The sequence below is a fragment of the Coenobita brevimanus genome, chromosome 60, assembly GCF_032717465.1.
Source record: "Coenobita brevimanus isolate Jiangsu-jjx chromosome 60, ASM3271746v2, whole genome shotgun sequence".
NCBI lineage: Eukaryota > Metazoa > Arthropoda > Malacostraca > Decapoda > Coenobitidae > Coenobita > Coenobita brevimanus.
Genome location: NC_137013.1, coordinates 36,781,110 through 36,808,891, shown reverse-complemented (window position 1 = coordinate 36,808,891; position 27,782 = coordinate 36,781,110). Strand labels below are relative to the sequence as shown.

Sequence of the window (27,782 nt, the reverse complement as noted above, 5' to 3'; positions counted from 1 at the left end):
GCTAGAGTAAAAAGAGTCGAGTATAGTATCATAATCAGCTTTTATCCTCTGCTACAACTCAGCATTCAAGCTGGAGAGAGGGCAATTTTACGGCCATTTAAAGTGAAAGGAGTATAGATGCTAACAGGCTAGGGGAAGAGAGACCTAGACTGTCAAAGGATTCCACGGTCGGCCCGGGAATCGAACTGGGGACTTCCGACTAACCTGTTCAGAACGACGACGCGTTTATTTATTTACTTGTCTTTTTATCGATTTCATTTATTTATTCACTTACTGATCCATATTTAACTCTGGCTAATGAATGAATTATCCGAAAGAACTGCGTTAGTGATATCACTTCAGTATTGCCATCAGTGACATAAAAGATAGGGGGACATAAAAAAGATAGGAAGATATACTACGAAATCTACGAAGTCTGAGAAAATACGACCTATTATCAAGGTAGTCAACACATCCCCTTCACAGGATAGATTATCATTGCCACGACACGAGTTTATCATCACTGTATGATGCAAGGGGAGCCCCATATATATGGATTAATTATCAAAGAGTCAGCAGACTCCTTGATGTTACTACTGCTAGGTTTAGACCAGGCTATAAGGTTCTTCTGCAAGAAACAGATCCAGTTAGTGTAGACACCAAATGTAAATTAGGCTATTCAAGAGAAACCATTTACATACACTATGCCATTATATGCAATGTGAGAAGGTACAGGAATATAGGGATCCCTCTATTTTGAATTTTGTAGATATGTGAAAATACTTTATACCTGAAGTTTGGAGATTCTGAGTAGATATCCAGACTTTGCATATTGCATGTGAAGTACTATCACTTAGTCGTCTGCAGTGAATTCACGAGATTTCATGAACATTTATGTATCAACAATTAACTTTGTATGTGGAACATTTCATAATTCTGAGCAAGTAGTCTATACTCAGTTTTTTTTTTTTTTTTTTTTTTTCCGAGGCGAAGATGCACTTGACAGATTGGTGATTATTGGCTGAATGCAACATTACTTCATAATCTAGCATTATTAACTGACGACAAATATCTGAGGGGGAAATTTGGGTTAGTAAATATTTTTTGGACATGTTGCATTTAGCCAATCATCATCAACCTGTCAAGTGCATCTTCGCCTCAATAAAAAAAAAAAACGGAGTAGACACTGCTTACTGGAACGTTCCATGGGGTCCCCAGGCTAATCTGAGTATAAGATAAAACATGTAATAAATCGTAAAATGGATAATGTTATGACAGTTATGTGAAGTAAAATTTGAACAGTTATGTTCGAGTTAAACCATTACTAACTAATTCAGTAACAATTTTAGTATATTATAGCCTACAAACACCTTTAAACTCAAGAGGTAAGGTAGGAGGGATATCTACTCATAATTAAGGGTCCGCCACATGATTAGTTTTACTAAAAGTGGTCCGCTGCACGAGAAAGTTTAAGAACCACTGCTGTAAGTGATGTGCAGCTCCACAGAGGAGTTAAGAGAATCCTTGATATTTCATAAATACTTATATGTTGACACTTAACACTGTACCGTATATGAAATATATCGTTTAATGTGATATGCTAATCAAAACATCCTGGGGTCCAGATGATGAATCTAATATGTGCCTCTGTAAGGGTTAAGATTAAACTGCCTCCCACAGGATGAGTATCGGGCAATTTTAATAAAGTTGAACAAATCTCTCTCTCTCTCACACACACACACACACACACACACACACACACACACACACACACACACACACACTTCTGAATATATACAGATTCTTGAACGAGACGCCGTGGACCAGAGCGCATGTTATCACTCACATATAGCTGGTAATACGCACCTCAAACCACTACGTCATCTTCAGGCATCAACGAATCCAGCGAGGAGAGAAAGCAAGAGAGGGGAAGGGATTTTTTCATTTGATTGTACCCATATATAATAATTCAGTTCAGTTACGTATATGTGAAGGGGCGTTAACCTGTAGTGGACACGACGAGTGGCCAGGGAAAAATGTCACCCAGCCAGTGGATTTCGCAACTTCTCTTCCTTAGCGATTTATTCTGCATATTGATCTTTGTACCCTCTTGTATGCTACTGATTCACGCTACATCAGCGCTGAAGAGATTGATATAACATGTAATGGAAGAATAGGGTGTATTATGGAAGTGAAATCCCTTAGGGAGAGGTGTTACTGCCTTTTTAACAGCCTTCAGTACAGTGATGATATTCACGAATAAGATTAGAGTCTCTCTCTCTCTCTCTCTCTCTCTCTCTCTCTCTCTCTCTCTCTCTCTCTCTCTCTCCCTAACGCAGGAAATGCAAAAATAAAATGTACACTCTGTCCATGTCTGTTCTTAAAAAAAAAAAAAAAAGTTTCTGCACGAAGGAAAACGAAAGGACAGAAAAAAAAAAATCCAGCGTCCCTTGTTCTGCATATCAAATGAACTTGAGTTACGAGAAGGCCTTTATAGGGAATATGTTAATCTGGTGCAGGATTTTAAAGACCAATTTACTATCCATGACCCCTACTCTCTCTCTCTCTCTCTTTTTTTTTTTTTTTTTTCCAGGAAGCACAAGAGACGTGGGAAGATCTGACATTCCTCCTTCCTTCTTCCTCCATAAACAAATCAGGGTTACGCAAGGGAACTGATGGTGAGTCTGTTTGTGAATACGGGCCCAGCGTTACATCAGGAGCTTATACAACACACACACACACACACACACACACACACACACACACACACACACAGGTTAATGGATCGGTCCATTTGTCCGCTTCTCTGCCACTTTTTATGCGCGTGGGGACGCTCACCACCCACTGCATGGAGAGCTACCTTCTGCTGATGCAAGGAGTGACCCGCCAGTTTCTTGCATTCCAGTAAACCGTTGTCACGACAGCTCTAGTACTCTTCCAATGGACGATTTAGTTCAGTTAAGGGTGAGGGCCACACTCCAGAGGGTAAGCGGGGGTTTCCTAGTATCTCCTCCTCAGCGATTTATTCCGTACATTACACCCTGTTCGTTCACCTTCCGTGACTATTTCTCGCTGCCGAATTCATGGAAGCGTGAATGAGAGTGAGACGCCGTGGCAAAGGTGCGCATCATTACCCAAGATGGATCATGATAGGCACCTGAGGCCACTACGTCACATGCATGAGAACCGACTTTGGCATTTGACTGAACGTTACTGAGGCAAACTATGTCCATACTGGAAATATAAAACACGAGAGAGAATAAAATATCAAGGTGCAGTAATAATACATCGCTAACGAAAAGGCACCACAAAGTTTCTTAGGCCACCAAGAACAAGATCCTGAGTGGTAGAAGGCCGAGTGTGGTAATCTAGGTTAATGCTACAGGGAGTCAGGTGAAGCGAGGTGAGTGTGAGTCAGGTGAGGCGAGGTGAATGTGAGTCAGGTGAGGCGAGGTAAGTGTGAGTCAGGTGAAGCGAGGTGTCAGTCAGGGTATGAGAGGTAGGCTAACCGGTCAGACGTGGTGGGCAGAGTGAAAGTTACTCTTTACCTGGCACATCAACAGCAACCCGTGAAAATAAATAGGGTTAAAAAATCCAGTAAAGGGCGTCTGAATATAGCGAAATGAGCTACGAACAACTACAGCTGTCGAAAAAAACACACACACACACACACACGTGGAAAACGAATAGTAATGGCTTGTGAAAATTATGGGAAGGCAGTGTTACAAATACAGTATCTGTTTTGTTCACCTGCGTGCTGCAAGATGAACAAAAAGAAACACCAGTAAAGGGGGAAAAAAAAAAAGGAAAAAGAACAACTGTAGTGGTATTAGTAGCGGATGAGCAAAAACTGCGTTGTGTGCCAAACAGAACAATGACGATCGTAAAGGGGATTCGTACCCTTCACGCTTGGCCTGATTTTTGTGGAATAAGGAAATAGTACCGATAAAAACTGCAGTGGCCCACAGGCCGACTTAATGCAACAGGACAAGCAAAACCCAGGCACAATAACATGAAGGAAAAGTAAAATTTATAGAGGGAGAGAAACTAAAAATACAGTAGATAAATGTGGAGCGACAGACGCCCTGAGGCACAGCCACGATCTCTGTAACTAAGGTCTTTGAACAGCGGTAGGTTATTCACCTGGGACACACGGCTACAGCATCGTCCAGGTAATCACAGTTACCGCTCCTCAGTGTTACCCTAGGTATTAAATTTACCCACCAACCCACAAAAGGTGGATGGTCACTGAATCAAGTGGCGGCAGCTGCCCGCAACAAAATTCGAACGCTGGAGCTATCGGCAGTAAAAACTAGTAAGTTAAGAAGATTGCGTTCAACGACACAAAATAGCGGAATCGTAGAGAGAGTTTGTATCCTTGACGCGCGGCAAAATGTTGTAACTTGTGGCAAGATACTTATAAAAGAATGTTGTACTGGTTGACTGAATGTTGCAAGATGAGAAATAACAATAACAACAATATCAAACAAAAACATGTAATATTTAACTGTAGAAAATGAAGTGAACTACATTCCTCTGTCTATAAAAACAATGACATTCGTAAGTGGGTTCGTGCTCTTTACGCCTAATTATTGTACAGCCGAGACAAGTCGGAGAGCAGTTTGATTTTTTTTTTTTTTTTACAGTTTTCAATGTACAGTACCCTCTCCCCCTCCCCCTGCAAAAAATCTTGTACCTCGCGACATTTAGATTTGGCCACAGTGCACATGACGTCAGGGATGGGGGTGAGGACTGGCGTCGGGGTGATGGGGAGGGGAGGAGCTGACCCACACCAAAGCCGTAGAGTAGTCTGCGGGTAACACTGCTTCATACCCCCTTCCCAACACACATCTTCGAATCAGGGTACATCATAGTTACAGTTCTGTTTCGTTTAGTACGTAACCCACTATAGACGAATATTGTTGGTAAACGTGATTATTAAACAATACGCTATAATGGAATATTTATATAATGTTGAATTACAGCACGAATTCGTTGAATATTCGGCCTGAAACACTCGAACCTGACATTAGATAGGCATGACACCAGACAGATCATGCCTTCCAGTCCTCCCCTCCCTCTTACTGGTGGGAAACAATGTCTGGAGGCTTTAGTATTTCAAACCTGTGTTCTTTTTAATTAAATATGACAGTTTTATTGAGTATCTGGAGTGCCTGTGCTTTCCTGAGTGTCTTGGCAGAAATGCGGTTCATCGCCTCAAAGTACCAGCGACAGAGAGAGAGAGAGAAAAAAAAAATCATGAAGGTGTAGGACATTCAACGCATTAGTACTGCTGGAGTGGGAACGTGTGGTCACTGGAGAGTTACAGTATGTTGTTGGTCAGTGATTGTGGAGATATATTTCACATTTCAAATATAGTTGTAACTGATCTGAAATACGACATGATGCCTCAGATCAGCTCCCCCACCCCCCACCCCACAGGCGCCAGTTCTCAGCCCCATCTCTGGCTTCTGGTGCACTGATACCAAACCTGAATACTGAGACTTTAGGTGCAGGGGACTTTTTATTTTTTATTTTTTATGAATGACTGTACTTCATATAATTGTATACCCCATAATCTTCCTTGATCCCTTTGCTACGCTGAAGACTTTATTATTATTATTATTATTATTATTATTATTATTATTATTACTGCATTATCTCAACGATTTACTCAGTCTAATTAGGAGAGGCATTTCGAAGTGGAAGGGTTAGGTGTAGCCTCCATTAACCCCTTCACCACAAGAGGCCTCAACCCGAATAAAAATCATGAATAAAAAAAATATATAAAAAAGAAGTCCTTGTGCTGAAGCAGTTAATTGAATAAAAAAAATATATTGACAGAGGGATTAGATTCTGCGGCAGAGATGTGGTATGAGATGTTTGTGATTAAATCGTCTTAAATCGTCTGCAGGATTAGAAAATGGATGAAAGACAGGTTCCATATCGAGGGTATGGGTGCGGTTGAGACTGGGCCTGTTTTGTGTTTGGAATCTCTCTCTCTCTCTCTCTCTCTCTCTCTCTCTCTCTCTCTCTCTCTCTATTTATTTTTTTTGTGCTTAAACTTTCCTCGCTTTTCGGACAAGATTCTCTCTCTCTCTCTCTCTCTCGTACTGAACCTCCACCCCCAGGCGGGCGTCTCACCTTGCACAGTAGGAAAACTTTAGGTGAAGGTAGTGAAGGGAAGGTGAGCGGAGTGGGTAGAAAGGGAGGAGGGAATTGGGCACTGTATAGACAGATAGACAGAAACTTTGACACAGATAGATACACAGAAAGACAAATAGATAGTTAGACAGACAGACAGACAGAAACACATTATGACTGACAGAGAACAGATCGATACTGATAAACTGATAGATATGTATGTAGTTATATATGCAGACAGAGATAGATGGATGAATGGATGGACGGATGAATGGGTAGGCAGGAACAGACAGACAGACAGATAGGGAGAGAGACAGATAAACAGATGGAACGACAGACGGACGTAAAGATACAAATATGCACTGATACACACAGACATACCTTACAGAATAATTAAGTATATAGTGCAGCGAGAGAGAGAGAGAGAGAGAGAGAGAGAGAGAGAGAGAGAGAGAGAGAGAGAGAGAGAGAGAGAGAGAGAGAGAGAGAGAGAGAGAGAGAGAGAGATGTGTCTAGGTTACCAGTGTGTGTGTGTGTGTGTGTGTGTGTGTGTGTTAAGTAGGCTTCTATAAACTTGGCCTCAAACTGTCATCTCCACCTTGAACGCTGACCTGTAATAAGAGACGAACAACAAAATATGATGCTAGTCTCTCTCTCTCTCACACACACACACACACACACACACACACACACACACACACACACACACAACGTAATGGGATATACAGAAACCTCGGCGACGTTGAATCACGGCAAATATAAATGTACTTTACTCTTTTTACTTAAACTTGGCACAAGGTTACAATGCTGGTCACGAAGAAGTGCTGTGGAAAGTATGCAGAGCGGTAACCCCATCTCCTTTTGCCACAGAGCTACGCGAAATTAACTTCAAAAGGACGAAAATCTGGCCCAAAATGAAAGAGAGAGAGAGAGAGAGAGAGAGAGAGAGAGAGGTGGGAGCATCAGGTCTCTAATTTTGGACTTCTCTACAATACCTCGTCAAAAAGAAAGAAAGGAAAAAAAAAAAATGCCTGCCAGACAGCAACTCTAATACCCTGGTTGTTTGTGTAATTCTTTGCCCCTTTCATTTTGGTCACACTTCTGTTCATTTAAGGATAAACTAAGTCATATTTCGAGTGAACTGCATTCCTTTCCCACATCGGCGGGCACGCAGCACCCGTCTATCTACAAACTCACCCCCTTTCTTTCCAACTGTCTAGAGAAACAGTGAACCGATATTCTTAATCTTTCAAGGACAATCCAGCTGGTGAACTTATGAACTGTCTTCCACCATCTGTCTTCCCCACTTCCAGGAATCTCAAAAGTGCCGGATCTTGACTGTCACTAGCCTATCATTAGACTGGACAAGATGGAGAAATACAGCGTGTTATCAGCCTTGGGTTTTTCTTCTCTGCACAAAAACTATATAAAAAAAACTCATACATCAACCCCTTCATTCCTACTACGTCATACGGTATAGCTACGTTTTATTCCTGCTACCACCACACAGTATTACCCATAGTGAAGAGGTTACAGGCAGTATTATCTAACTCCTTCAGTACCATTATAGAGTTTTTCTGTACTTAGTTACTACCAGGCGATATTATTTTTTTTTTTTTTACTTATTTTTCCTTCCTCTGTTCATCTTGTAAAAAAAAAAAAAAAAAAAAAAAAAGGCTCACGGTACACTAACTAGGGTGGTTTATAACTATTCGCTACCGGTGGTCTGTCGTCTGCTGTATAAAGACCATCTGAAGGTAATAAAATGAACTGGGGAAAAATACTGAAAGGACTAAGCATGATGATGATGATGATGATGATGGTGACGATGATGATGATGATGATGGTGACGATGATGATGATGACGATCACGGCGGCTTTTTAAAATTTTTGCAGTTTCTAGACGATGGAGAGGATTTTTGAACTGGTGGATAAATAAACAGTTTTCATTACACCTTTGAAGACGAAATGCCCCTCAAAATTTAATACAATCGTCTGGCAGGACAAAGAAAGGTGGAGAGAGCGTATAGGGGGAGAGCAAGATATAGGGCAAGGCAGGATAGGGCAGGGCAGAGAAAGGGAGGACAGGGCAGGGCAGGGCAGGGCAGGGCAGGGCAGGAGAGAAGTTATAGAGGAGGGAACGGGGAAGGGATGTAGGGCAAAGCAAAGCAGTGAGAGGCAGGGCAGAGCAGGGAAGGGCAAGAGTGAGGGCACTGTATATGAGGGTGGGGTGGGGTGAAGGGTAGGGCAGGGCGGTATAGAGGGTACGGTACTATAAGGTAAGGGAGAGGAGTGAAGGGCAGGGTATACAAGGTTAAGTCAGGTTATGGCAGAGCAGAGGGAGAGTATAAGAAAAGGGGGGTGGGTGCAGGCCAGACAATGGGAAAGGGGAGGGGAAGGGAGGGAAGGGGAAAGGAGGGGAGGGGAGGAGAGGGAAGAAGGGAGAATGTGGATAGAGTAAGGGGAATGTGAAGGGTATACAGGAGACGGTAGGGCAAGGCAGGGAATGCAGGACAGGAAACTTATTATACCTAGGGCAAGGGGTAGGGTAAGACAAAGCAGGGTAGGTAAGGGCATAAGGGAAGTTATGGACAGAGCAAGAAAAAAAAAAAAATGGGGGGGAAGGAGTTATGCAGGGTAGGTGGGGGTGGGGTGTAGTAGTGGCAGAGGAAGAGGGGACACATTTCACCACTGCACTCCCCCCACCTCTGCCGCACCTCACCGCAGCTCAGTGCTCAGTCGTACACCTGGCTTGGCTGCAACAGGTCACAGCTCCAGGTGATCTCAACAGGTGTGATACCCTCTTACTGTGTACTTTGTGCTACATCCGTATTCTCGATGACGGTGTCTTAACACCTATTCCACGGCCATTTTTTTTTTTTTCACATTACACGGTAACCATTTCACTACGATGACGGACTATTATTTTTGTTCCAGTTACCTGCATTCGATATTAATAATATCAAGAGAGACTCATCGAACTCAGTGTTCTGTTTCTCACCTCAAGACTGATTCCTTGTAATAGTTTAGTTTTTGCAGGAAGAACAGTCATGAAAAAATTCTGCGCCCTCCCTTCCTTATCCTTCCCGCAAAATATAACCTGCGATAATGCCCCTCTCGTAACTATGATTTCTTCTGTATCTCCTCCTCCTCCTCCTACTATCTACTACTACTGCTACTACTGTTATTACTACCACTACTTCTTCTTTCTTCTTCTATTGTTTTTAGAACGAGACATGGGAAAATTGTCGACTGTCCTTCTCCTTCCTGGAAAAAGAAATACCGGGAACAGTTAAGAGACGAGTGCGTGATGTTTGTGATTCTGAGTCGTATGCAAGGTGGCATGGGAGGCTTCGTAGCACTTGTTCCTTAACCTGACTCTGCACATCATAACATTTTCTTGTACTTTTTTTGTATCGTTTTATAGCAATAGTATATTAATATGATGCAAGAGGATACTGAGATGTAATGGACAGACTAAACTGCCAAGGAGGAGGTATTACGAAATCTCCATAACCTCTACACGTGACAAACACGACTTCTTCCGTGTGTTTTATGTTGCACTCTGGTTCATATTCTCACTGGTTTGACAGATTACCCAACACCCTACACTGAACGATTTATTAGCACACCCACACCTTTAATACTGTACTCAGTTTTTGTCACAGTACGGCAAACGAGGTAAGGAGAAATTAGAGAGAGTAAATGTGCGAATGATGACAAATCATACAAAGTATGAGGAACAAACTATACGAAGAACGTTTAGAAGACCAAAAGCTGTTTAACATAATGAAGGATTTAAATCCAGATATAACAAGCTGTTTAATATAATGAAGGATTTAAATCCAGATATAACAAACATTAAACGACCTAATAATATAATGGTTGACAGCACTTCACAACAGACCAGTCCAGCGCACAACAGCAGTGATTCTTAACATAGGCTGCGTGCACTACGTGGGGGAGCGAAACGTAATTTTGGGGTAGCGAAACACCACATACAGTACTTCAGTCACAAAGTTACCAGATTAAAATTCTAAGCCATTGAGTGTCTCCTTGGTCGACTGCATTTTTGCATCTATTAAACTGTGTGACACTACTTTGTCACTGTGACACTTTGTTGCGTGAATCTGCTGTCAAGATACATACTGTATATACGAAACATCAAAAGACTTAGTTCTGGCAAGGAATACGAGAAGATATTTTGAGAAATAAGTAGGTGCGAACACTGAGACATGTTATGTAGACCACCACTGCACTAAAGTAATAGTTATGAAATTACTGGCAAACATTTCTAGTCATATCACGCAATATGGATGTAAACCTATGGAACAACGTGGCAAGGAATGTGACTGACTACGATACAATAAAGTCATCTAAAAGCACTAAGATAAGAATCTTCCTTCTGATCCTCAACAAAAACACGTTCGCGGCTAAATCGGTATCATTCTGCCTTTATTTCCCTCCTGTGGGCGGGGTTAGGTAGGGCTCAGAATGCAAGAAAGAAGAAAAACATTTAAAGATAATTAAAAAAGAAAAACATTGTTTTCCTCTAACTCACAGCATGGAGCGTGCAAAAACAACGCAACACTGTTCTGCAATTAATGCTGTCCCTGTAAGCTGAGAGTTAAAATATGGGTTTCCATTCACTACCCCTATGACATTTCCAAAACAGTTTTCCTGTGCTGGATAGCGGAGAGAAAGAAAGAGAGAGAGAGAGAGAGAGAGAGAGAGAGAGAGAGAGAGAGAGAGAGAGAGAGAGAGAGAGAAATGTGTGTGAAACAAGGTGAGGCACGGTAAAGCTGCTGGCAAGGTAAAAAGATGAGCAAGGCAGGGTGAGACACAAGGGTAAGGAAGGGTGGCAGGGCAGGGCAGGAAAAAAAAAAGTGAGTGAAACTGGGTGACGCTGGGCACGGTAAAAAGAGACCGTGGTAGGGTGAGGAATAGGGGTGAAGTGGTGGTGATGCAGATGGGTGCGACAGGATAGTGTAAAAAAGGTGAGTGAGACAGGGTGACGCTGGACAGAATGAGTCAGGTGAGTGAGGCACTGTGCGAGTCAGGTGGGTGGCGAAAGTTGACTGTTGTCTTGGCAAGGCCAGGTAGGTAGGCAAGCATTCAGCCAGGCAGGCAGGTACGCAGGATGGCAAGCACGAGGGGAGAGATGGGATATGGGAAGGGGGTTGGCCTGTGCGTAATGGATAGAAAGAGAGGAAAGGAAAGAAATCTTATAATTCATGCATAGAAAAGCTAATACTTCATGCCTATCGACTGTACGAGGGTCATTAAGGCAAACAATAACCTTCTATGATGCCACGATCTTCCACTACGACCCGCAACAGTCACTACAACACCCAGGTCCCCAACCGTAACGATGGATGAAGAGGGGCAAGGGAAATATTGTCACATTAGCATCAAGTACTGTACAATCGACACCAAAAGCATTATACTCACTTCACCTTAAATTGGCGCAGATTTTCGTCCTTTTGCAGCTTAGTAAACATAACCCGAATAAGACCATGCAGCGGTGACTAGCACCATATTTTAGTGCTAATCCCCTCCTACAACTCAGCCTTCACGATCGATAGACGGAGGTTTTAGGCCAAGTCAGAGTATAAGGAGTATAGTACCCGTCTGGTTCCGAGGAAATCCAAGCAATTTTCAACCCTGTCGTTTTGATAATGTGTTCTTTATTTTTGCCAGGCAAACGTCAGGCGATATGATGCAGAATTGAAGTGGTATAAGAAGGGTGTAGTCAACCTCTCCGATGCCAACCATATCTCCAATGCTGAATAAAACTGTCTGGAGGTAGCACGAAAAAAACAAGAAAATATATCGTCCGCCTCAAGGGATTAACACTCGCAGGCTCCAAGGAATTGCTCAGCTGAATAATATCGTGATATATATATATATATATATATATATATATATATATATATATATATATATATATATATATATATATATATATATATATATATATATATATATATATATATATATATATCACAATAGGACAGGAGGAAGTAGTCATACAAATAGGGTAGAAAGGATGCAAAAGGATGGAAAATAAGAACATAAGAACATAAGAAGAGAGGATAACTGCAGTAGGCCGGTTGGCCCATCCTAGGCAGCTCCTAGAAGAGTAACTTAACTACTAGAATGAGATAAGGATAGCAAAGAAGAAGGCTCTCCCCCGCCCTCCAAACCCTCCAGCCGAAGCCGGCAGGAAAAAGTCAGAAAGAACACCACGCCGTATAGAAAAACTGGCGTGGACATTTTACAGGAAAGTGTGAAAGGAGAATAGAGACTATCATAGTGTAACCTGAAAAGAAAATTTATTTTTGAATTAGTATTGGTTATAATATTTTCTTTATTCTATATCCACCCCTTATTTGTCATATGCTTATCTAGCCTATGCTTGAAACTCTCAATGGAAGAGGCAGCAACTACTTTACTAGGTAGCTTATTCCATTCGTCTACTACTCTATTACCAAACCAATTTCTACCGATTTCCTTTCTGAAACGGAATTTTTCTAGTTTGAAACCATTATTTCTAGTTCTATCCTGTATGCTCACTTTAAGTACCTTGCTAATATCTCCCTTATTTATACCATTCATCCACTTAAAAACCTCAATTAAGTCTCCCCTTACTCTACGCCTCTCTAGCGAATGCAGACTTAGTCTTTTCAGTCTGTCTTCATATGACAGGTTCCGGACGTCATGTATCATTTTAGTCATTCTTCTCTGTATATTTTCTAACGAATTAATATCCATTCTATAGTAAGGACACCAAAATTGTACTGCGTAGTCTAAATGTGGCCTTACTAATGCTAGATAAAGTTTCAGTATTACTTTAGATGATCTATTGCTCACGCTTCTCGAAATAAATCCTAGGACCCTATTTGCTTTATTTCTCGCATTAATGCACTGTTGCCTAGGTTTAAGGTCGTTACTAATCATAACTCCTAGATCTCTCTCGCATTCCGATTTGCTAATTTCTTTGTTATCTAAGCTGTATTTAGTATCTCCAATGGTCTTGCCTACGTTAAGTACTTTACATTTTTCAACGTTAAATTCCATTTGCCAAGTTTTAGACCATTTGGACAATGTATCGAGGTCTTTCTGTAAGTTATGGCAATCGTCAGTCGAGTTAATGATACGCCCTATTTTTGTATCGTCGGCAAATTTGCTGATTCTGCTATTGACTCCTAAGTCTAGATCATTTATATATATGATAAATAATAAGGGACCGAGTACTGAACCCTGTGGTACACCGCTAGTTACTAATCCCCAGTCCGACTTAGTTCCATTTATTAATACTCTCTGCTTTCGTCCTTTCAGCCAGGATTCTATCCATTTTAAGATATCGCCGTCTATACCGTGTGCTCGAACCTTTCTAACTAACCTTTCGTGTGGGACTCTATCAAAAGCTTTACTAAAGTCCAGATAAATAACATCGTAAGCTTTATCGCTTGGAAGGCAGAATATAAGACAGTAGTGGAGAAGCGATGAGGTAAATATGATTTGAAGCAGATGGGGGAGGTGGAAGGTGTGTGCAAGATATTCACAGAAATCTTTGCAGCATGTGAGGTGGTGGGTGGAGTGAAGAGAAGACAAAAGCGGGTGCAGGGAACAGCATGGGGGAATGAAGAGGTGAGACAGGTTGTGGCGCAAAAGATGAAAGCATATAATGAGTGGATGGGAAAGCAGGGGCGTGGAGGAAGTTGAGAGACGGAAGAGAGAGTTATATGTGGAGAGGAAGAAAGGTGAAAAGATTTGTAAGAGAGAGTAAGAAGAGAGTGGATGAGAAATTTGGAAGGAATTTGAGTGTCGAGTGGAAGGAATGTACGAAAATGTTCTGAAAAGAGGTAAAGAGAGTTACACAGGGTGATAAAGAAGTAAGACGGGGAGTGAAAGATAAAGATGGTAGATTGCTAGTGGAGAAAGGAAGAGAAGTAAGCAGATGGAGAGAACACATTATGAAATTGTTGAACATAGAGAATGAAAGTAATAGGAGTATAAGTGGCTGGGAGATGGAGGGAGGTGAGAAGAGGAAGAAATCAGTAGGATGGAAGTAGTGGAAGAAATGAAGAAAGTCAAAATGGGGAAAGCCCCAGGAATGGATGGAGTGTGTAGTGAAATGCTGAAGCTTGGGGAAGAGATAGTAGTAGAATGGATGTGGAAGATGTGCAGATTGGCCTGGGAGGAAGTTACAGAGTCCCGGAGGATTGGAAGTCAGGTATAATTATTCCCCTGTACAAAGGAAAAGGGGAAAAAAAGGGTGTGGCAGTCATAGGGGGATTTGTCTTCTTTGTGTAATCGGAAAAGTTTCTGGTAGGGTACTTATTGACAGAGTTAGGGAAATAACAGAGGAATTAGTTGGAAAAGAACATGGAGGTTTTGAGATGGGAAGGGTTTGCGTAGATCACATATTCGTTCTTAGGTCTCCAGTGTAAAAGTTTCTAGAGAAGGGAAAGAAGTTGTATGCGGCCTTCATTGTTTGCAGAAAGCATATGACAGGGTGGTTAGACATGGACTGTAGAAAGTATTAAGAATATATGGAGTAGATGGGAAGTTGTTGAATGCCGTGAAGACTATGTATGAGGGTGCAAATTCTTTAGTGCATGTGGATAGTGAACGGAGTGATTTTTTTTTATTTGAATGTTGGATTGACACAAGGATGTGTCATGTCCCCATGGTTGTTCAATCTGTATATGGATAGGATTATAAAAGAGGTATAAGGTAGGGCAGTGGATGTTGAAGCGAGCCTCATGAGAAAGGGCAGTGTTTGGAAACTCCCTTTATTGATGTTTGCAGATGATACTGTATTGATAAGTGAAGACGAAGGGGAACTGCAAGGCTTGGTGGATGAGTTTGGGAGATTGTGTAAGAAACGGAATCTAAAAGTGACTGTAGTGAAGAGTAAAGTTCTGGCTTTCGAGAGAAATGAAGCCACTGAAAGTACAGTGTGGCTGGATGAGGAGGAAATGGAAAATGTGAGTGCGTTTAAGTACTTGGGTAGTGTGATGAGTAAGGATGGAAGTTTAGTGGATGAAGTGCTTGAAAGGGTACTATAAGGAAGAATGGTTGCTGGTTCTTTAAAAGCAGTGATTAAGAACAGGGAAGTGAGCATGGAAGTAAAAAAAAAGCTGCATGACAGTATTGTGATACCGACCGTAACGTACGGAAGTAAGGCTTGGACCTTGTTAGAAGGACACAAGTCAAGAGTGAGAGGAATGGAAATGAGATTTTTGAGAGGAGCATGTGGAATTACATGGAGAGACAGACTGACAAATGAGGAACTGAAGGATGTGACAGGAAGCGTTAGGAGAAAGACACTGAGGTGGTATGGCCATGTGGGGAGGATGGGGAGCGAGTATATGCAAGTGAGGTGGAGGGAGGGAGAGGGAGAGGGAGGGGGAGGCCGAGGATGAGGTGGAGGGATGGAGTGGAGAGGTATATGAGAGAGGGGAGTGTGAGCTGGGAGCAGGGCAGTGAAATGGCCTTGGACAGGGCGACATGCGGGTGATTTCATTTGTTTGTTGCCACCCCTTACGCGATTGAGGCGTCTCGCAATATATATATATATATATATATATATATATATATATATATCAAGGGGGAGACTCTTGCAGTGAGGGGAATAAAGGCAAGCAGTATCTAACCCCGACAGACTGAAGAGGGTAACACAACCTGAATACTTTTGGGCGCTTGTGAACTTACTGTCATTCTTCACTTTCTTCACCGTTGTCTTGCCTGCTCACATTCACACTGTAGGCAGTAGCTGTAGCAGTGTTATTAGTGCTATGGGTAGTGTTATTATTGGTGAAAGTGCTGTAAAGAAAGAAACTAAAGAGTGTATGTTACTATCTTATGTTCTTTCGTTTATTATTCCTCCTCCTCCTCCTCCTCCTCCTCCTTCTTCTTCTTACTGTAATAGTAGTGGTGGTGGTGGTGGTAGTAGTAGTAGTAGTAGTAATAGTATTGGTAGTATCCTTCACCGTCATTCATCATAATTATTAGTCTGTATCATCGTCATCATCCACCCATCAACCAGCTACTCACCACCATCCATGCACAGTGTCACTGACAAGACGTGTGTGATACGGCAAAACAACACGCGCCACAACTGTGCTTGAATGAGGCCAGTGCTCCGCCGCCCACAGTACACACGCCCGAGACGGAATTAGCCTTGAATAGCTGGTCTAGATTCCAGGGCTGAGAATTGAGCAAGCGCGTGAAAAAATATCCTGCTGTAACCCCGACTCTTTGCATTATCTCTCATGCCCCTTTCCTGTCTTCTTTTCCCTCTCCTCTTCCATCTCCTCTATCTTCTTTTCCCTCTCCTCTTCCGGCATTTCTTCCCCCTTCCATCTCCTCTTCCCCATTCTTTTATCTTCTCTCCCCCTCCCTGTTCCATCTTCTCTTTCCCCCTCTTCCATCTTCACTTCCCCTCCCTCTTCCATCTTCTCTATCCCTCCTCCTCCATCTTCTCTTTCCCTCCCTCTTCCATATTCTCTTCCCCCACTCTTCCATCTTCTCTTCTTCTCTCTTCCGTCTTCTCTCCCCCTCCATCTTCCATCTTCTCTATCCTCCCTCTTCCCCCTTCTCTCCCCCCTCTCTTCCATCTTCTCTTTTCCCCTCTTCCATCTTCTCTTTCCCCCTCTTTCATATTCTCTCTCCCCCTCTTCCATCTTCTGTCTCTCCCTCTTCTATATTCTCTCTCCCCCTCTTCCACCTTCCCCCCCTCTCTTCCATATTCTCCCCCTCTTCCACTTCCCTTTCCCTATCCATCCCTCTCTTTACCTTGTAAAATTCTCCCCTCCTCTCCCCTCCCCTACTGTATTTTCTCCCCACTTTACTAACTCTCCTCCCAGCCTTCGTTTTCGGCCCCTGTGTTACACCACCACCATTACCACCACCACCACCACAACCAAATAATAATAATAATAATAATAATAACAATAATAATAATAATAACAATAATAATAATAATAATAATAATAATAATAATAATACCTGGACGGTTACTGCTATGGATGGATGACACGAGGGATGTAAGGATAAGAATGACAGGAAAAATCGGTGCACAAGACAGAGGCGAGGTATGTCAGTGCAAGTATAACGTATCTGACGCGCCAGCTTCCCTGTTACTGCATTTCTAAGGACACTGACCCTCCCCTATCAAAATACCATTCCACACACAAGCACGTAATTTTTGGCTTATTTTTCCTATGCTGTGATATGTTTGTGTTGGGGTGGTGATGTGATATGTTTGTGTGTTGTGGTGGCGATGTGATATGTTTATGCGTTGTATGTGATGTGTTGTGGTGGCGATGTGATATGTTTATGCGTTGTATGTGATGTGTTGCTGTGGTGATGTGACATATGTTGTGGTTAGTGACAGGTGCTGTGGTGATGCGATATGTTTATGTGTTGTATGTGACGCGTGTTGTGATGGTGATAAATTTATACGTTGAAAGGCTGCTGTGCTATGTCTATGCGCTGTGGTAGTGCTCTTTAACCTCACTCATATATACTTCAGGACCGACCTTTATTTTTCATGCCTCAGTCTAAACGTGCCTGACTCCCTTACAACAAGGTAAGATCATTATTCTGAGGCAAGATATGAAAAACGATATTGACTGAGGTTTTTATTTAAAGTCTTTGTGTTGTGGGATAACAATATGAGTCAGAAATGTATTGTTTAGGAGTGAAAACACGAGGAGAATGTGAATGTACGTGAGTGAGGTGAAGGGGAAGGGGGAGACTGAGATGGAGAGATGGGTGATACGGGATGAAGGCGTCTGGCGATACAGATAGACAGATGTTCAACTGCGGTGTTTGGCTAGAGATTAGAGGCTGAATACTTACCCAAGGGACTTTTAAATGTTAGTACAGTACCACGCAGGAAGGCAATTTGTTCCATATTATTCGACCTCTGTTGTGACTGGAAACGCCCTCTAAAGTTTCCATAAATATCAACTGCCTACTGTTAATTATTTTTTCAACGGTCGTATTATAATGTCCTGTGAGGCCATCTTCAAGCGTGACAAACTTTTCAGAATATTACTTACGAGTTTCATAATCATGGACTAAAAACGTGCAGCAGTATTTTTGTCCGCAACTGTACCACTATCCGCTTTGCCACGGTTTTGTATCATTAGCAAAGTTGGGTAGTTTATAAGCGAATCTTCATTAACATCAATTCTGTTTAATTACGAAGAAACAGAGAAAAAACCAGTACTTAAGTCTGTGGCACCCCGCGTGTAACTTTTCCAGGGAAGGAAGGGGAAGGGAGGAGAGAGAGGAGGGGAGGAGAGTAAAGAGGGAGGGGCGAGAGTAAGCAAGGAGAGGGAAGGGAGAATTTATTGCACAAGGAGTGAGAAAGAGGGAGGGGAGGAGAGAGGAAGGATGGGGAAGGGTGGGGAGAAGCATCTAGGTTCATTATACAAGGAATGAGAATGAGGGAGAGGAGGAGAGGAAAAAAGAGGGAGAAAATAGGGAAGAGGAAGGGGGGGTGGGGAGGGGAGTCTTACACAAGTTAATGGAGGGACGGGTTCAGTAGGGGGCAACAGAGGGGAGGGGAGTGTTGGGGTCACTTATACAACCGATGAAAGGCGGAAGTGAGAGGGGGGGAGAAAAAACGATGGGTCAGAGAGAGAGAGAGAGAGAGAGAGAGAGAGAAGAAGAAGAAGAAGAAGAAGAAGAAGAAAGGAAGAGGAAAGAGGGGGGGAGGAGGAGGAGGAGGAGGTGGAGGAGGAGAGACACAGAGGCGAAGGGGACGGTAAAAGTGGAAAGTATTACGAAGAATCACAAGAGAAAGCAGACAGCAACAGATCCCTCCCTCTCTCCTTCTCTCTCAAAACAGTGTGGGTCACGGATGTACGTTATCTAATGAACCTCCTCCTCCTCTCCTACACTCCTGGACATACCCTCTCCCTCCCCTCTCCTATCCCTCCCCCATCACCCTCTCCTCTCCCCTCCCCCTCCACAACAGTTCCGCAGTCCCCCTGCTCCCACCGCCTTCCACCACACTGATACATTCATATATTTTCTTTAGGGTATTCAGGGTGGCACAGGAGGCCTCGTAGCGACCCTTCCTTAGCGATTTTTTTTTATACTACACGATAACATTGTTTTGGATGCTATTATATCTTTTTAACATGGATACAGTTTCCATTAATACCATACAAGAGGTAGCCGAGATATAATATGCTAAGGATATCACAAGAAAGACGTGTTATATTCCTAAAACGGTTGAATGTAGAATAGTTCGTTTATGTTTCCGTCTCAATAAAGCAACTAAACACATGAAAATACTAGAAAACACTCAGACAGCACATACCTCCGCCAATAAATTTAATAAATTCTTTCTTGGCCCATGGTCCACCCTTCCACAAAATTCACTGGAACTCATTGAGAATGTATATATTGCTGAATACATAGGATCCGGATCCGGATCCGGATCCGCCCCCAGATTTAATAAATTATTTCTTGGCCCATGGTCCACTCATCCACAAACTTTAATTGAAAGTCATTGAGAACTGTTGGAGATACCGTGTGGACAAACATAGGTGAATGAATACATAGCCTCTAACTTCGTTGGCGGCGGTAAAACAAAAACGAATAATAAGGAAAATACAAAAAAATAACTAATAACAAAGAAAATACAACAAAAACGAATAATAAGAAAATACAACAGACACGAATAATACTATGAAAAAATACAACAAAAACGAATAATAACATGGAAAATACAAGACACGAATAATAACAAGGAAAATACAACAGATACGAATAATAACAAGGAAAATACAACAAAAACGAATAACAACAAGTACAACAAAAACGAATAATAAAATACAACAAAAACGAATAATAACAAGAAAATACAACAAAAACGAAAAATAAGGAACATACAAAAACGAATAATAACAAGGAAAATGCAACAAAAACGATTAATAACATGGAAAAGAAAACAAAAACGAATAATAAGGAAAATACAACAAAAACGAATAATAACATAAACAATACAAAAACGAATAACATGGAAAATCCAACAAAAACAAATAATAAGGAAAATACAACAAAAACGAATAATAATAAGGAAATTAAACAAAAACGAATAATAAGGAAAATACAGCAAAAACGAATAATAATATGGAAAATAAAACAAAAACGAATAATAAGGAAAATAAAACAAAAACGAATAATAATATGGAAAATACAACACAAATGAATAAAAACATAAAAGAAAAAAAACGAATAACAAGGAAAATTCAACAAAACCAGAAAACAAAATTATTGCTGCCACTACGAACTCATGTATGAAGATATTGTTTAACATGGTTTAAATATTAACCAAGCTGAATTCACAAATGCTGCTAGATTTGGTCTCGGATATTTTTTTAAATTCCCGTTGACCTCTTCACTAGTATAACGCATTATTTATCTTCTTGCTAACTTGGGACAAAATTTATTAGCCTGAAGGGAGTCAACAAAAAGAAAAGGAAAATGACGTCATCGTACTGAAGAGTTGAGAGAGAGAGAGAGAGAGAGAGAGAGAGAGAGAGAACGGACTGCACCGTTCGTATCCTGTTTGGTACGAACGTGTGGTGTTTCCCAGTGCATCGATTGTATTTCTCAAACACCTCAAAAAAGAAAGAAAGAAAAAAAAAAAAAAAGCGTCCATAGCAGCCTACTGGTATCAGAAATAGTTGTGCTTTTTGTGTAAATTCTTTTTAATATTCATTCTATTTTGGTTGCGAAAGAAATCATTAGGCTACTTTTTGGGTGCATAGGATGATTGTATTTTGTCAGAATCTTACCCAAAATGCAGATTAAACGACTATCCATCGCAACATACCCAAAATGCAGATTCAACGACTATCCATCGCAACATACTACTGTATTATCGAAAAGAGTATCGACTTTCATGCATTTTCACTTTAATATTAAATCTAGTTTGGTTGTCGCTGTGTTTAGTGGGCTAGCTGTGTGAATGAAGGGAAAAAAAAAAGAACTGCTTTAACTCAAGGTGGGTCGTTGGTCTGTAAACATACACACAGCAAAGTCCGTCGGTGTCACTTTCTACTTCGGTTACTTTGGTATTGTGCAAAATGGTAGTTATTTGATAATGGCGAGATTTGAATAACAAACTGAAATATGAAAACTCGTACTTCCTGTTCCACTCAGTCATAGGTGACACAGGAACCTTTGTGACAACTCTTCATCCGCGATATATTTTCCTTTTACATCTTTTTAGTTTTGTGCGTTACGGAGGCAAACTGTGTCCATAGTAAAATAACAAATAACATCAAGGAATAATATGTTTACTATATCGCCAAAGAAATGCTGCTACGAAGCTTTCACTGCACCAAGAACAGGGCTCATAGGCCGACCACACTTCCCGGATTGTCTGAGTCCACTGAGAGAGAATACTGTCTCTCTACAAACATATATATAATTTAGGGTTATAACTTTTTTACAACCTTATGTTCCTGTGCCTCAAGCTGATAAACTTTTGCTTAAAAACAAAGGAAAAAAAGGCTTCATTCCTCTCAGTTAAAAAAAAAAAAAAATGGTCACCCCCAAAGTAAAAAAATCCGATTTTTGTAAGTGTATATTTACATGTATAATAATAATAATAATAATAATAATAATAATAATAAGAAAAAAGCTTATACAAATGCATTAATACTTAAAATCACTGTTTATTATCTAGAATAAATCTAAGTTGCAGTTTGGCTTTGTTTCTGCAGGCAGCATAAAGTTCCTGCATCACGCTGATTGCACGTTTGCACACTGATTACGTCTTGGTATCTTGAATAAGGATGGCTCCTGCTTCCAGTGATTCTGCAATGAGTTTAGTGCTTTTTTTGTAAGGTTTCAATATTTCTGACAAGTTCTTGAAGTCATTTTCATTGTATATCTGATTAGTAAACCGGTATTCTACCCATTCGTGCGAAATGAATCTGCATGTCTTCTCCAGTGAATCTGCATATCTTCTCCAAAGTCTTGCTTGTTATAGGTATAAGAATGAATGCAAGGATGGCGAGAATTACTCTTCAATTCCACCTCGAATTACTGATATTTGGAATTTTGTTAATCAAAGGAAATTCCCTTTTTCGTCAAAGAATCTAAACACTCGTGTTAAATGGTACAAAAAATTCATGTCATCTCTCCATCCTGACTTAACGAGGATCTCTTCTGTTCCATTAACAAACTGTGATTTTAGTTTTTCATAATTCAGGACACAAATGGATATTCGATGTTTGGGGAATTGGTGTTAGTGCCAATTCTTCGTCCATCCCCAAACAGAGAATCCTGTCCAGAATGTGACGCTGACAACCGATAAATTGTCGTTTGCTGAAACTCTTATCCAAGAACATTTGTTGTAATCTGACAACTTCACTCTTTTTCCCAGGTTTAACGCTAGTTGTTCAGCAATGATCATTTTTGTTGCATGCCATAAGTTGTATTCATCAATAACTTTTGCAATTCCTTCAGCAACAGTTTCAGCCTTGCCATTTTCCAAATGCAATGCATCCAATTTTATTTCGGTTCTTTCATTTTTAAGTAGTACTACCTGGTACTCATTTTCATCAATCCGCTTTCCATCGAAATGTAAAGACCATGTTTCCAACTGTAACTTTTCAACCATTTCCTCCTTCAGTGTAGCAGCCTTTTTGTATATTGACTTGCAAATTGCTGCTTGACTTGGAGCTGGAAGGTCAATACAATTATGTGACAATTGTTTACACATTTTAGCAGCTTTATTTGTCGATACTCCAGCGTATGTCACCAAGTTAGTTGCAACTTTACTTATGTTGTGTTTTCTGGTTGGTGGATGATTAGTCTCATCTTCATCCTTATATTCACTGTCATCAGATTCAGTGCAACTACCACTAGATGAAAGATCGTAAGATGTTGATGGTAATATAGGTTCCTTAGGCAGTTCTTGTCTTTTTGAAGGGTGAATGGTTTCCTTACTTGCAACTTGACCTGTTGAGTACCCCACTTCTCCTTTGCTTTGCACTTGTAGGTGGTAGAGTTGTTTATCTTCAGTGGATAACCACTGACCATTTACTTCTGTGATATCAAAAATTTTATTTAGGGCATCATATTTTCCCCTCTTGACACATTCATCGTAAGATTTTAGCACCTTGTCAGGCTTTGCTTGTATTGCTTGATCTTACACATTTGGAAAGTTCAATTTATTCTCCTATAATTTTGTAACTTCTTTGGAAATTTCGACTATTCTTTTCTTAATTTGATTTTTGCTCCAAGAAACTGGTAACGTCCAACAACTTGCATCTGGTTTGGCATTCTGCATTTTTCTTCTAATGAAGGTTCTTCTAAAGGCACAATCCCTCCTCCTCTATGTGACTGCTGGAACCGCACCAAATTATAGGTCCAGACATCCTTGTTCTTCTGTACGATAGTGTCACTTCTTTTGTGCGGCATCATGCTTATCTGAAAAACAAAAATATTAAATATATAACAGTAACACACTAAGCAATTATTTTGCCGACAGTTCACCTGCAAACTGCAAAGGTAACTGTTAGATGCTGAAAACTGCGTCCCGTTTTATAATATATAGATTATTCTAGAATGTTCTAAACAACGTTAATCCATACTAGAAGGTTTCAAACTTCTAGAAAGTTCTAAAGTTCTAAAATCTTCTGCGCAAGTCTATAAAGTCATAAAAAAAATCTATATAAAGATTAAGAAAGTGATAAAACTTGCGTGTGGTAACGTTAAATATTTGGTAATCCATTTTTTTTTATTTGGGGTGACCTTTTTTTTTTTTTTTTTTTAAATGAGAGGAATAAGGGCTTTTTTCTTTGTTTTTAAACAAAAGTTTACCAATTTATGATACAGGCTACCTCTTATTTGAAAAAAAAAAAAAAGTTATAACCCTAATATATACAGTATATACATACGGAGACTCGGCAGCCAGTGACTCACTCTCAGGTAAATATCGTGTAATCGTCTGGCGACAACCGGAACAGATAGTTGTCCCAACAATGAGGCTATTGACAACTTAATTGTAGGTGACCGCTTTGGATTTTTCCTCCCCCTTCCTTTTTTTTTTTTTTTTTTTTTTAATTATCGCTACTGCGCGAATATCGCTAAAAATTTATAATTACCTCTACACTACCGTTTGATTCCTTGCTCTACTGTAGAAAATATGAAAAATTACAAAAAAAAAAAAAAAATCAGCTACACACACAAGCGTCACTGGCAGTCACTACAACTACGGTAGCAGCTGAAGGTTTAGATGTACGAGTGTCGACTGCATGAGGGTCAACAAGGCAAATAAGCCATTAAAGATGTGATGCATACCAACTGCAATAACATTATTAACGCAGACAATCAATAATTGTTAGTTCTCATCTTCTACACTTTCACCCACCGTAGTCTGGAATTCAGTTACCAAACATACTGCTAGCTTGTACCATAGTAAAGTAACCCTGGTCTGTCTGGCCGAGCAGACACATCAACTACAGGCAAAAATCATCCATGCAGAGCATCCCATGCAGTGAACAAATGCTCCCTTGCGGTAGACACCTCGTTAAAGCAAGTCACGCTGAAGACTGTGGAGGTTTGGTTCATGGATGAACGCCGCATTTGCGCCTCTCCATCCAAGTTAAAAAGGCACCATAGTATACTCCACGTCATCCCGTTATTGGATATATGGTTACCAACTAGCGTTCTACATGGTTTCCTGGATTACAGGAAACCATCAAACTTGTCGCTCAGTGTTAAGTCACCTCAGGAAGAAGTAGGCAGCACCGCATAAGTGAGTGGATGATGGTCATGGCCACCTGCTGGGTGAACAAGGTTATTATTGACGTTGATGCTGTTGTGACCCCCGGCACATCTGAACGTAAACCAGGTGAACAGCAACTGTAGCTGTTTTTCTCTTGCGGTGCACCATCCTCATTTTAGAATTTAGATGATGGTCAGGGAGCTGAAGGATGCTGCCCAGCCATATCGGTGTTATCGCGAGAAGGCATTCATCTCCAGCACCTGGCCGAACACTGACTAGGGTTGAATAAAGTGTCCACCCGTCTGACCGGCCCGAAAATTAAACGTAGGCTCCTTCAGATGTAAGCCACGATTAGATGTGCTACCCACTGCACCACCAGTTTCCCTTCCGCCAAAAAGAAAGCAGGAGAAAGTTGTGTCGTTTAAAAAATACTGCCTTGCTTATCCGGTCGTCTCTTATTCTGTTCTTACCACAGCCAGACGATTGTGTTTGGGTTATGACCAGAGCATTAGTAGTAAATGAGTTAATAATCGTCTTGATTTATCCCTTCACTACCACAGCCATCTTGTTCTGTTGTTACTACCGACAGACGGCTTTATTCAGGCTTGGGGGAAGGGTTAATCAACTCACTACGATAGTCATTTTGAGGGCTGTTCTTGCTATCTCCAAACGATTATATATACATAGATAGATAAATAGATAGATAGATAGATAGATACTCGTAGATATATGGATACAAGAGAGAGAGAGAGAGAGAGAGAGAGAGAGAGAGAGAGAGAGAGAGAGCCTGGTCAACGAGAGGGTAGTAAGGATTTAACTCTGATGCCACAGGAAGAGAAAGTAAAGGCTGAGAGGAAGGGAGAAGAGCCGGGAGAGGAGGGATAAACTGGGGAATGGAAGGGAAATAAGGAAAATGAAGAGAAGGGTGAGAGGAGGGAGGAGGAGAGAAGAGAAACAAGAGGGGAAGTGACGAAAGGAAGGAAGGGGAGGGATGGAGAGGGAAGGGGGGGGGGAAAGAGGGCAAGGAAAGAGAACCAGAGAGGAAGAGCAGAAATACTTATAGGCTACAAAGAAAAGGTGGTAGGGGAGGAAAGAGGAAACAGGGGAGGAGAAGGACGAGGATAGGAGGGGAGGAGAGGGTAGTGGAAGGGAGGGGAGGGGAAGGAAGAGGAGGAAAATGAAGGGGAAGAGAAGGGGAGGGGATAGGAATGGAGGGAGAGAGAATGGGGAGTATAAAGCCACATCACATGACGATATTTTAAAGCAAAATTCGCCAAGCAAGGCTCACCGAGCATAAAATCTCTACCAGTTTCTTCTCGACATGCTTACAAGAATCGCTCCTGCTCTAACGTCTTCCAGAAAAAAAGAAAAGAAAAAAAAAAAGGACCTTGCCATGTGAGCGGATGGCGTGACTGACGAAAATACGCAGGCGATTCTTCTAGTCAGGGGAAAAAGTCTACCTACTATTCCACTCCTTCACACTCAGTATATGTTCCTCACTTTCCTCCCTGACGCAGCATATCAACGAGAATCAACTATGGGCAGAGAAACATACGAGTACTAAGCCTCTCAGCTTACGAATATTAGCTACCAGCGGAAAGCGACAAACAGACGAGATAAAAATTATATAAGGTGAACTTTTGTACAAGGAAAACTGGTGCTACGTATAACTGTGTGATGTTGTTTACCCTCAGAAAATTATGGGCCGTATTCTCGCTGGTTACGAAAGCTCCCTAACATTTCATCCCTAGCGGTTTATTTTTGGATACGTGTGGTTAGTATCAGTTTTTTGTTAGTTATGCTGGGTATGGTGGTATCTGAATGATTTAAATGACACAGATGAGGAAAATAAGAAATAGTAAGCAAAATATACCGCTTAGGAAGTGGCGGTAGCGAACTTCCTCAACGTACAAGAATACGGATATCTTCAAGGTTATACAGTCGATCAAAGTATGTGAAAAATTTTCGTCTTTAAATTTTGCAACACTGGACGCAGCGTGTGGAAAAGGCCACTCTCTGGTACCTTTTCCTGCATGTGTGTTCCTACTATTTTTACCGATACACCACGATGGAACTATACACGAGAAGAAAATTTACACTATCCATTCAGAGATAATTATTTGCTTTTGGATACAACATGGTCAGCAGCGTCAAAAATACATACATACATATACAGTATATAAATATATATATATATATATATATATATATCGTATTTCCAGGAGACGATGAACATGACAAAGAGCAAATTCTTCGGACACTTTTATTAATCTGGTTCGTAAAAAAAAAAAAAAAAAAAAATCCAGCACACTATATATCACGTTTAAAGTAATTACGACTACTTGTAAATACCAAGGATAATAATTACATGCGCTCATAATTACACGGTGGCTCATGTATCCACTGCTTCGTCCATGTTTCAAAATGATAGGTGATATATATTTTTTTTTCCGGTCTTGGCTGGCTTGGCAGCGTCAGGATTGCTTCCTCCCTATCAGAACGATTCCCTATGACTCATTTCCCAGTCACACGTTTAGATGGAGAATGTATAATGTCTATTAATTGAAATATTTATTGTTGTAAAAGGTACTGAGTGCTAATACAACAAAAGAAGGTGGTGGGCCTTGCCACACACCTTCTTCAGCCAATACAGTTAAACCCTGCAATACTTTTATCATTATTATTATTATTATTATTATTATTATTATTTATACTCTTCGTACCTCGAGACTTTTTAATTTAGTGCAGGGATATTTTTCCGAGCTAATGGGGATAGATAACAGCCATTCATAACCACGTCACTACCAGAAATTCCTCCTTAATTTGAATGACATCGTCTGGGTTGTGGCTTGATTGAAATAAAAAATAATAATAAAAAAAC

At 40.9% G+C, this 27,782-nt stretch overlaps 1 protein-coding gene across 1 annotated transcript in view; it reads left to right on the top strand.

The window, feature by feature from the left end:
• Positions 1-8,876: 8,876 nt before the first annotated feature.
• Positions 8,877-27,782, top strand: part of LOC145403213 (sodium-coupled monocarboxylate transporter 1-like) — a 53,778-nt gene continuing 34,872 nt past the window's right edge. The window contains exon 1 of the mRNA XM_080275022.1: positions 8,877-8,914. The gene's annotated coding sequence lies outside the window, so the exon portion shown is untranslated. The remainder of the gene's footprint in view (positions 8,915-27,782) is intronic.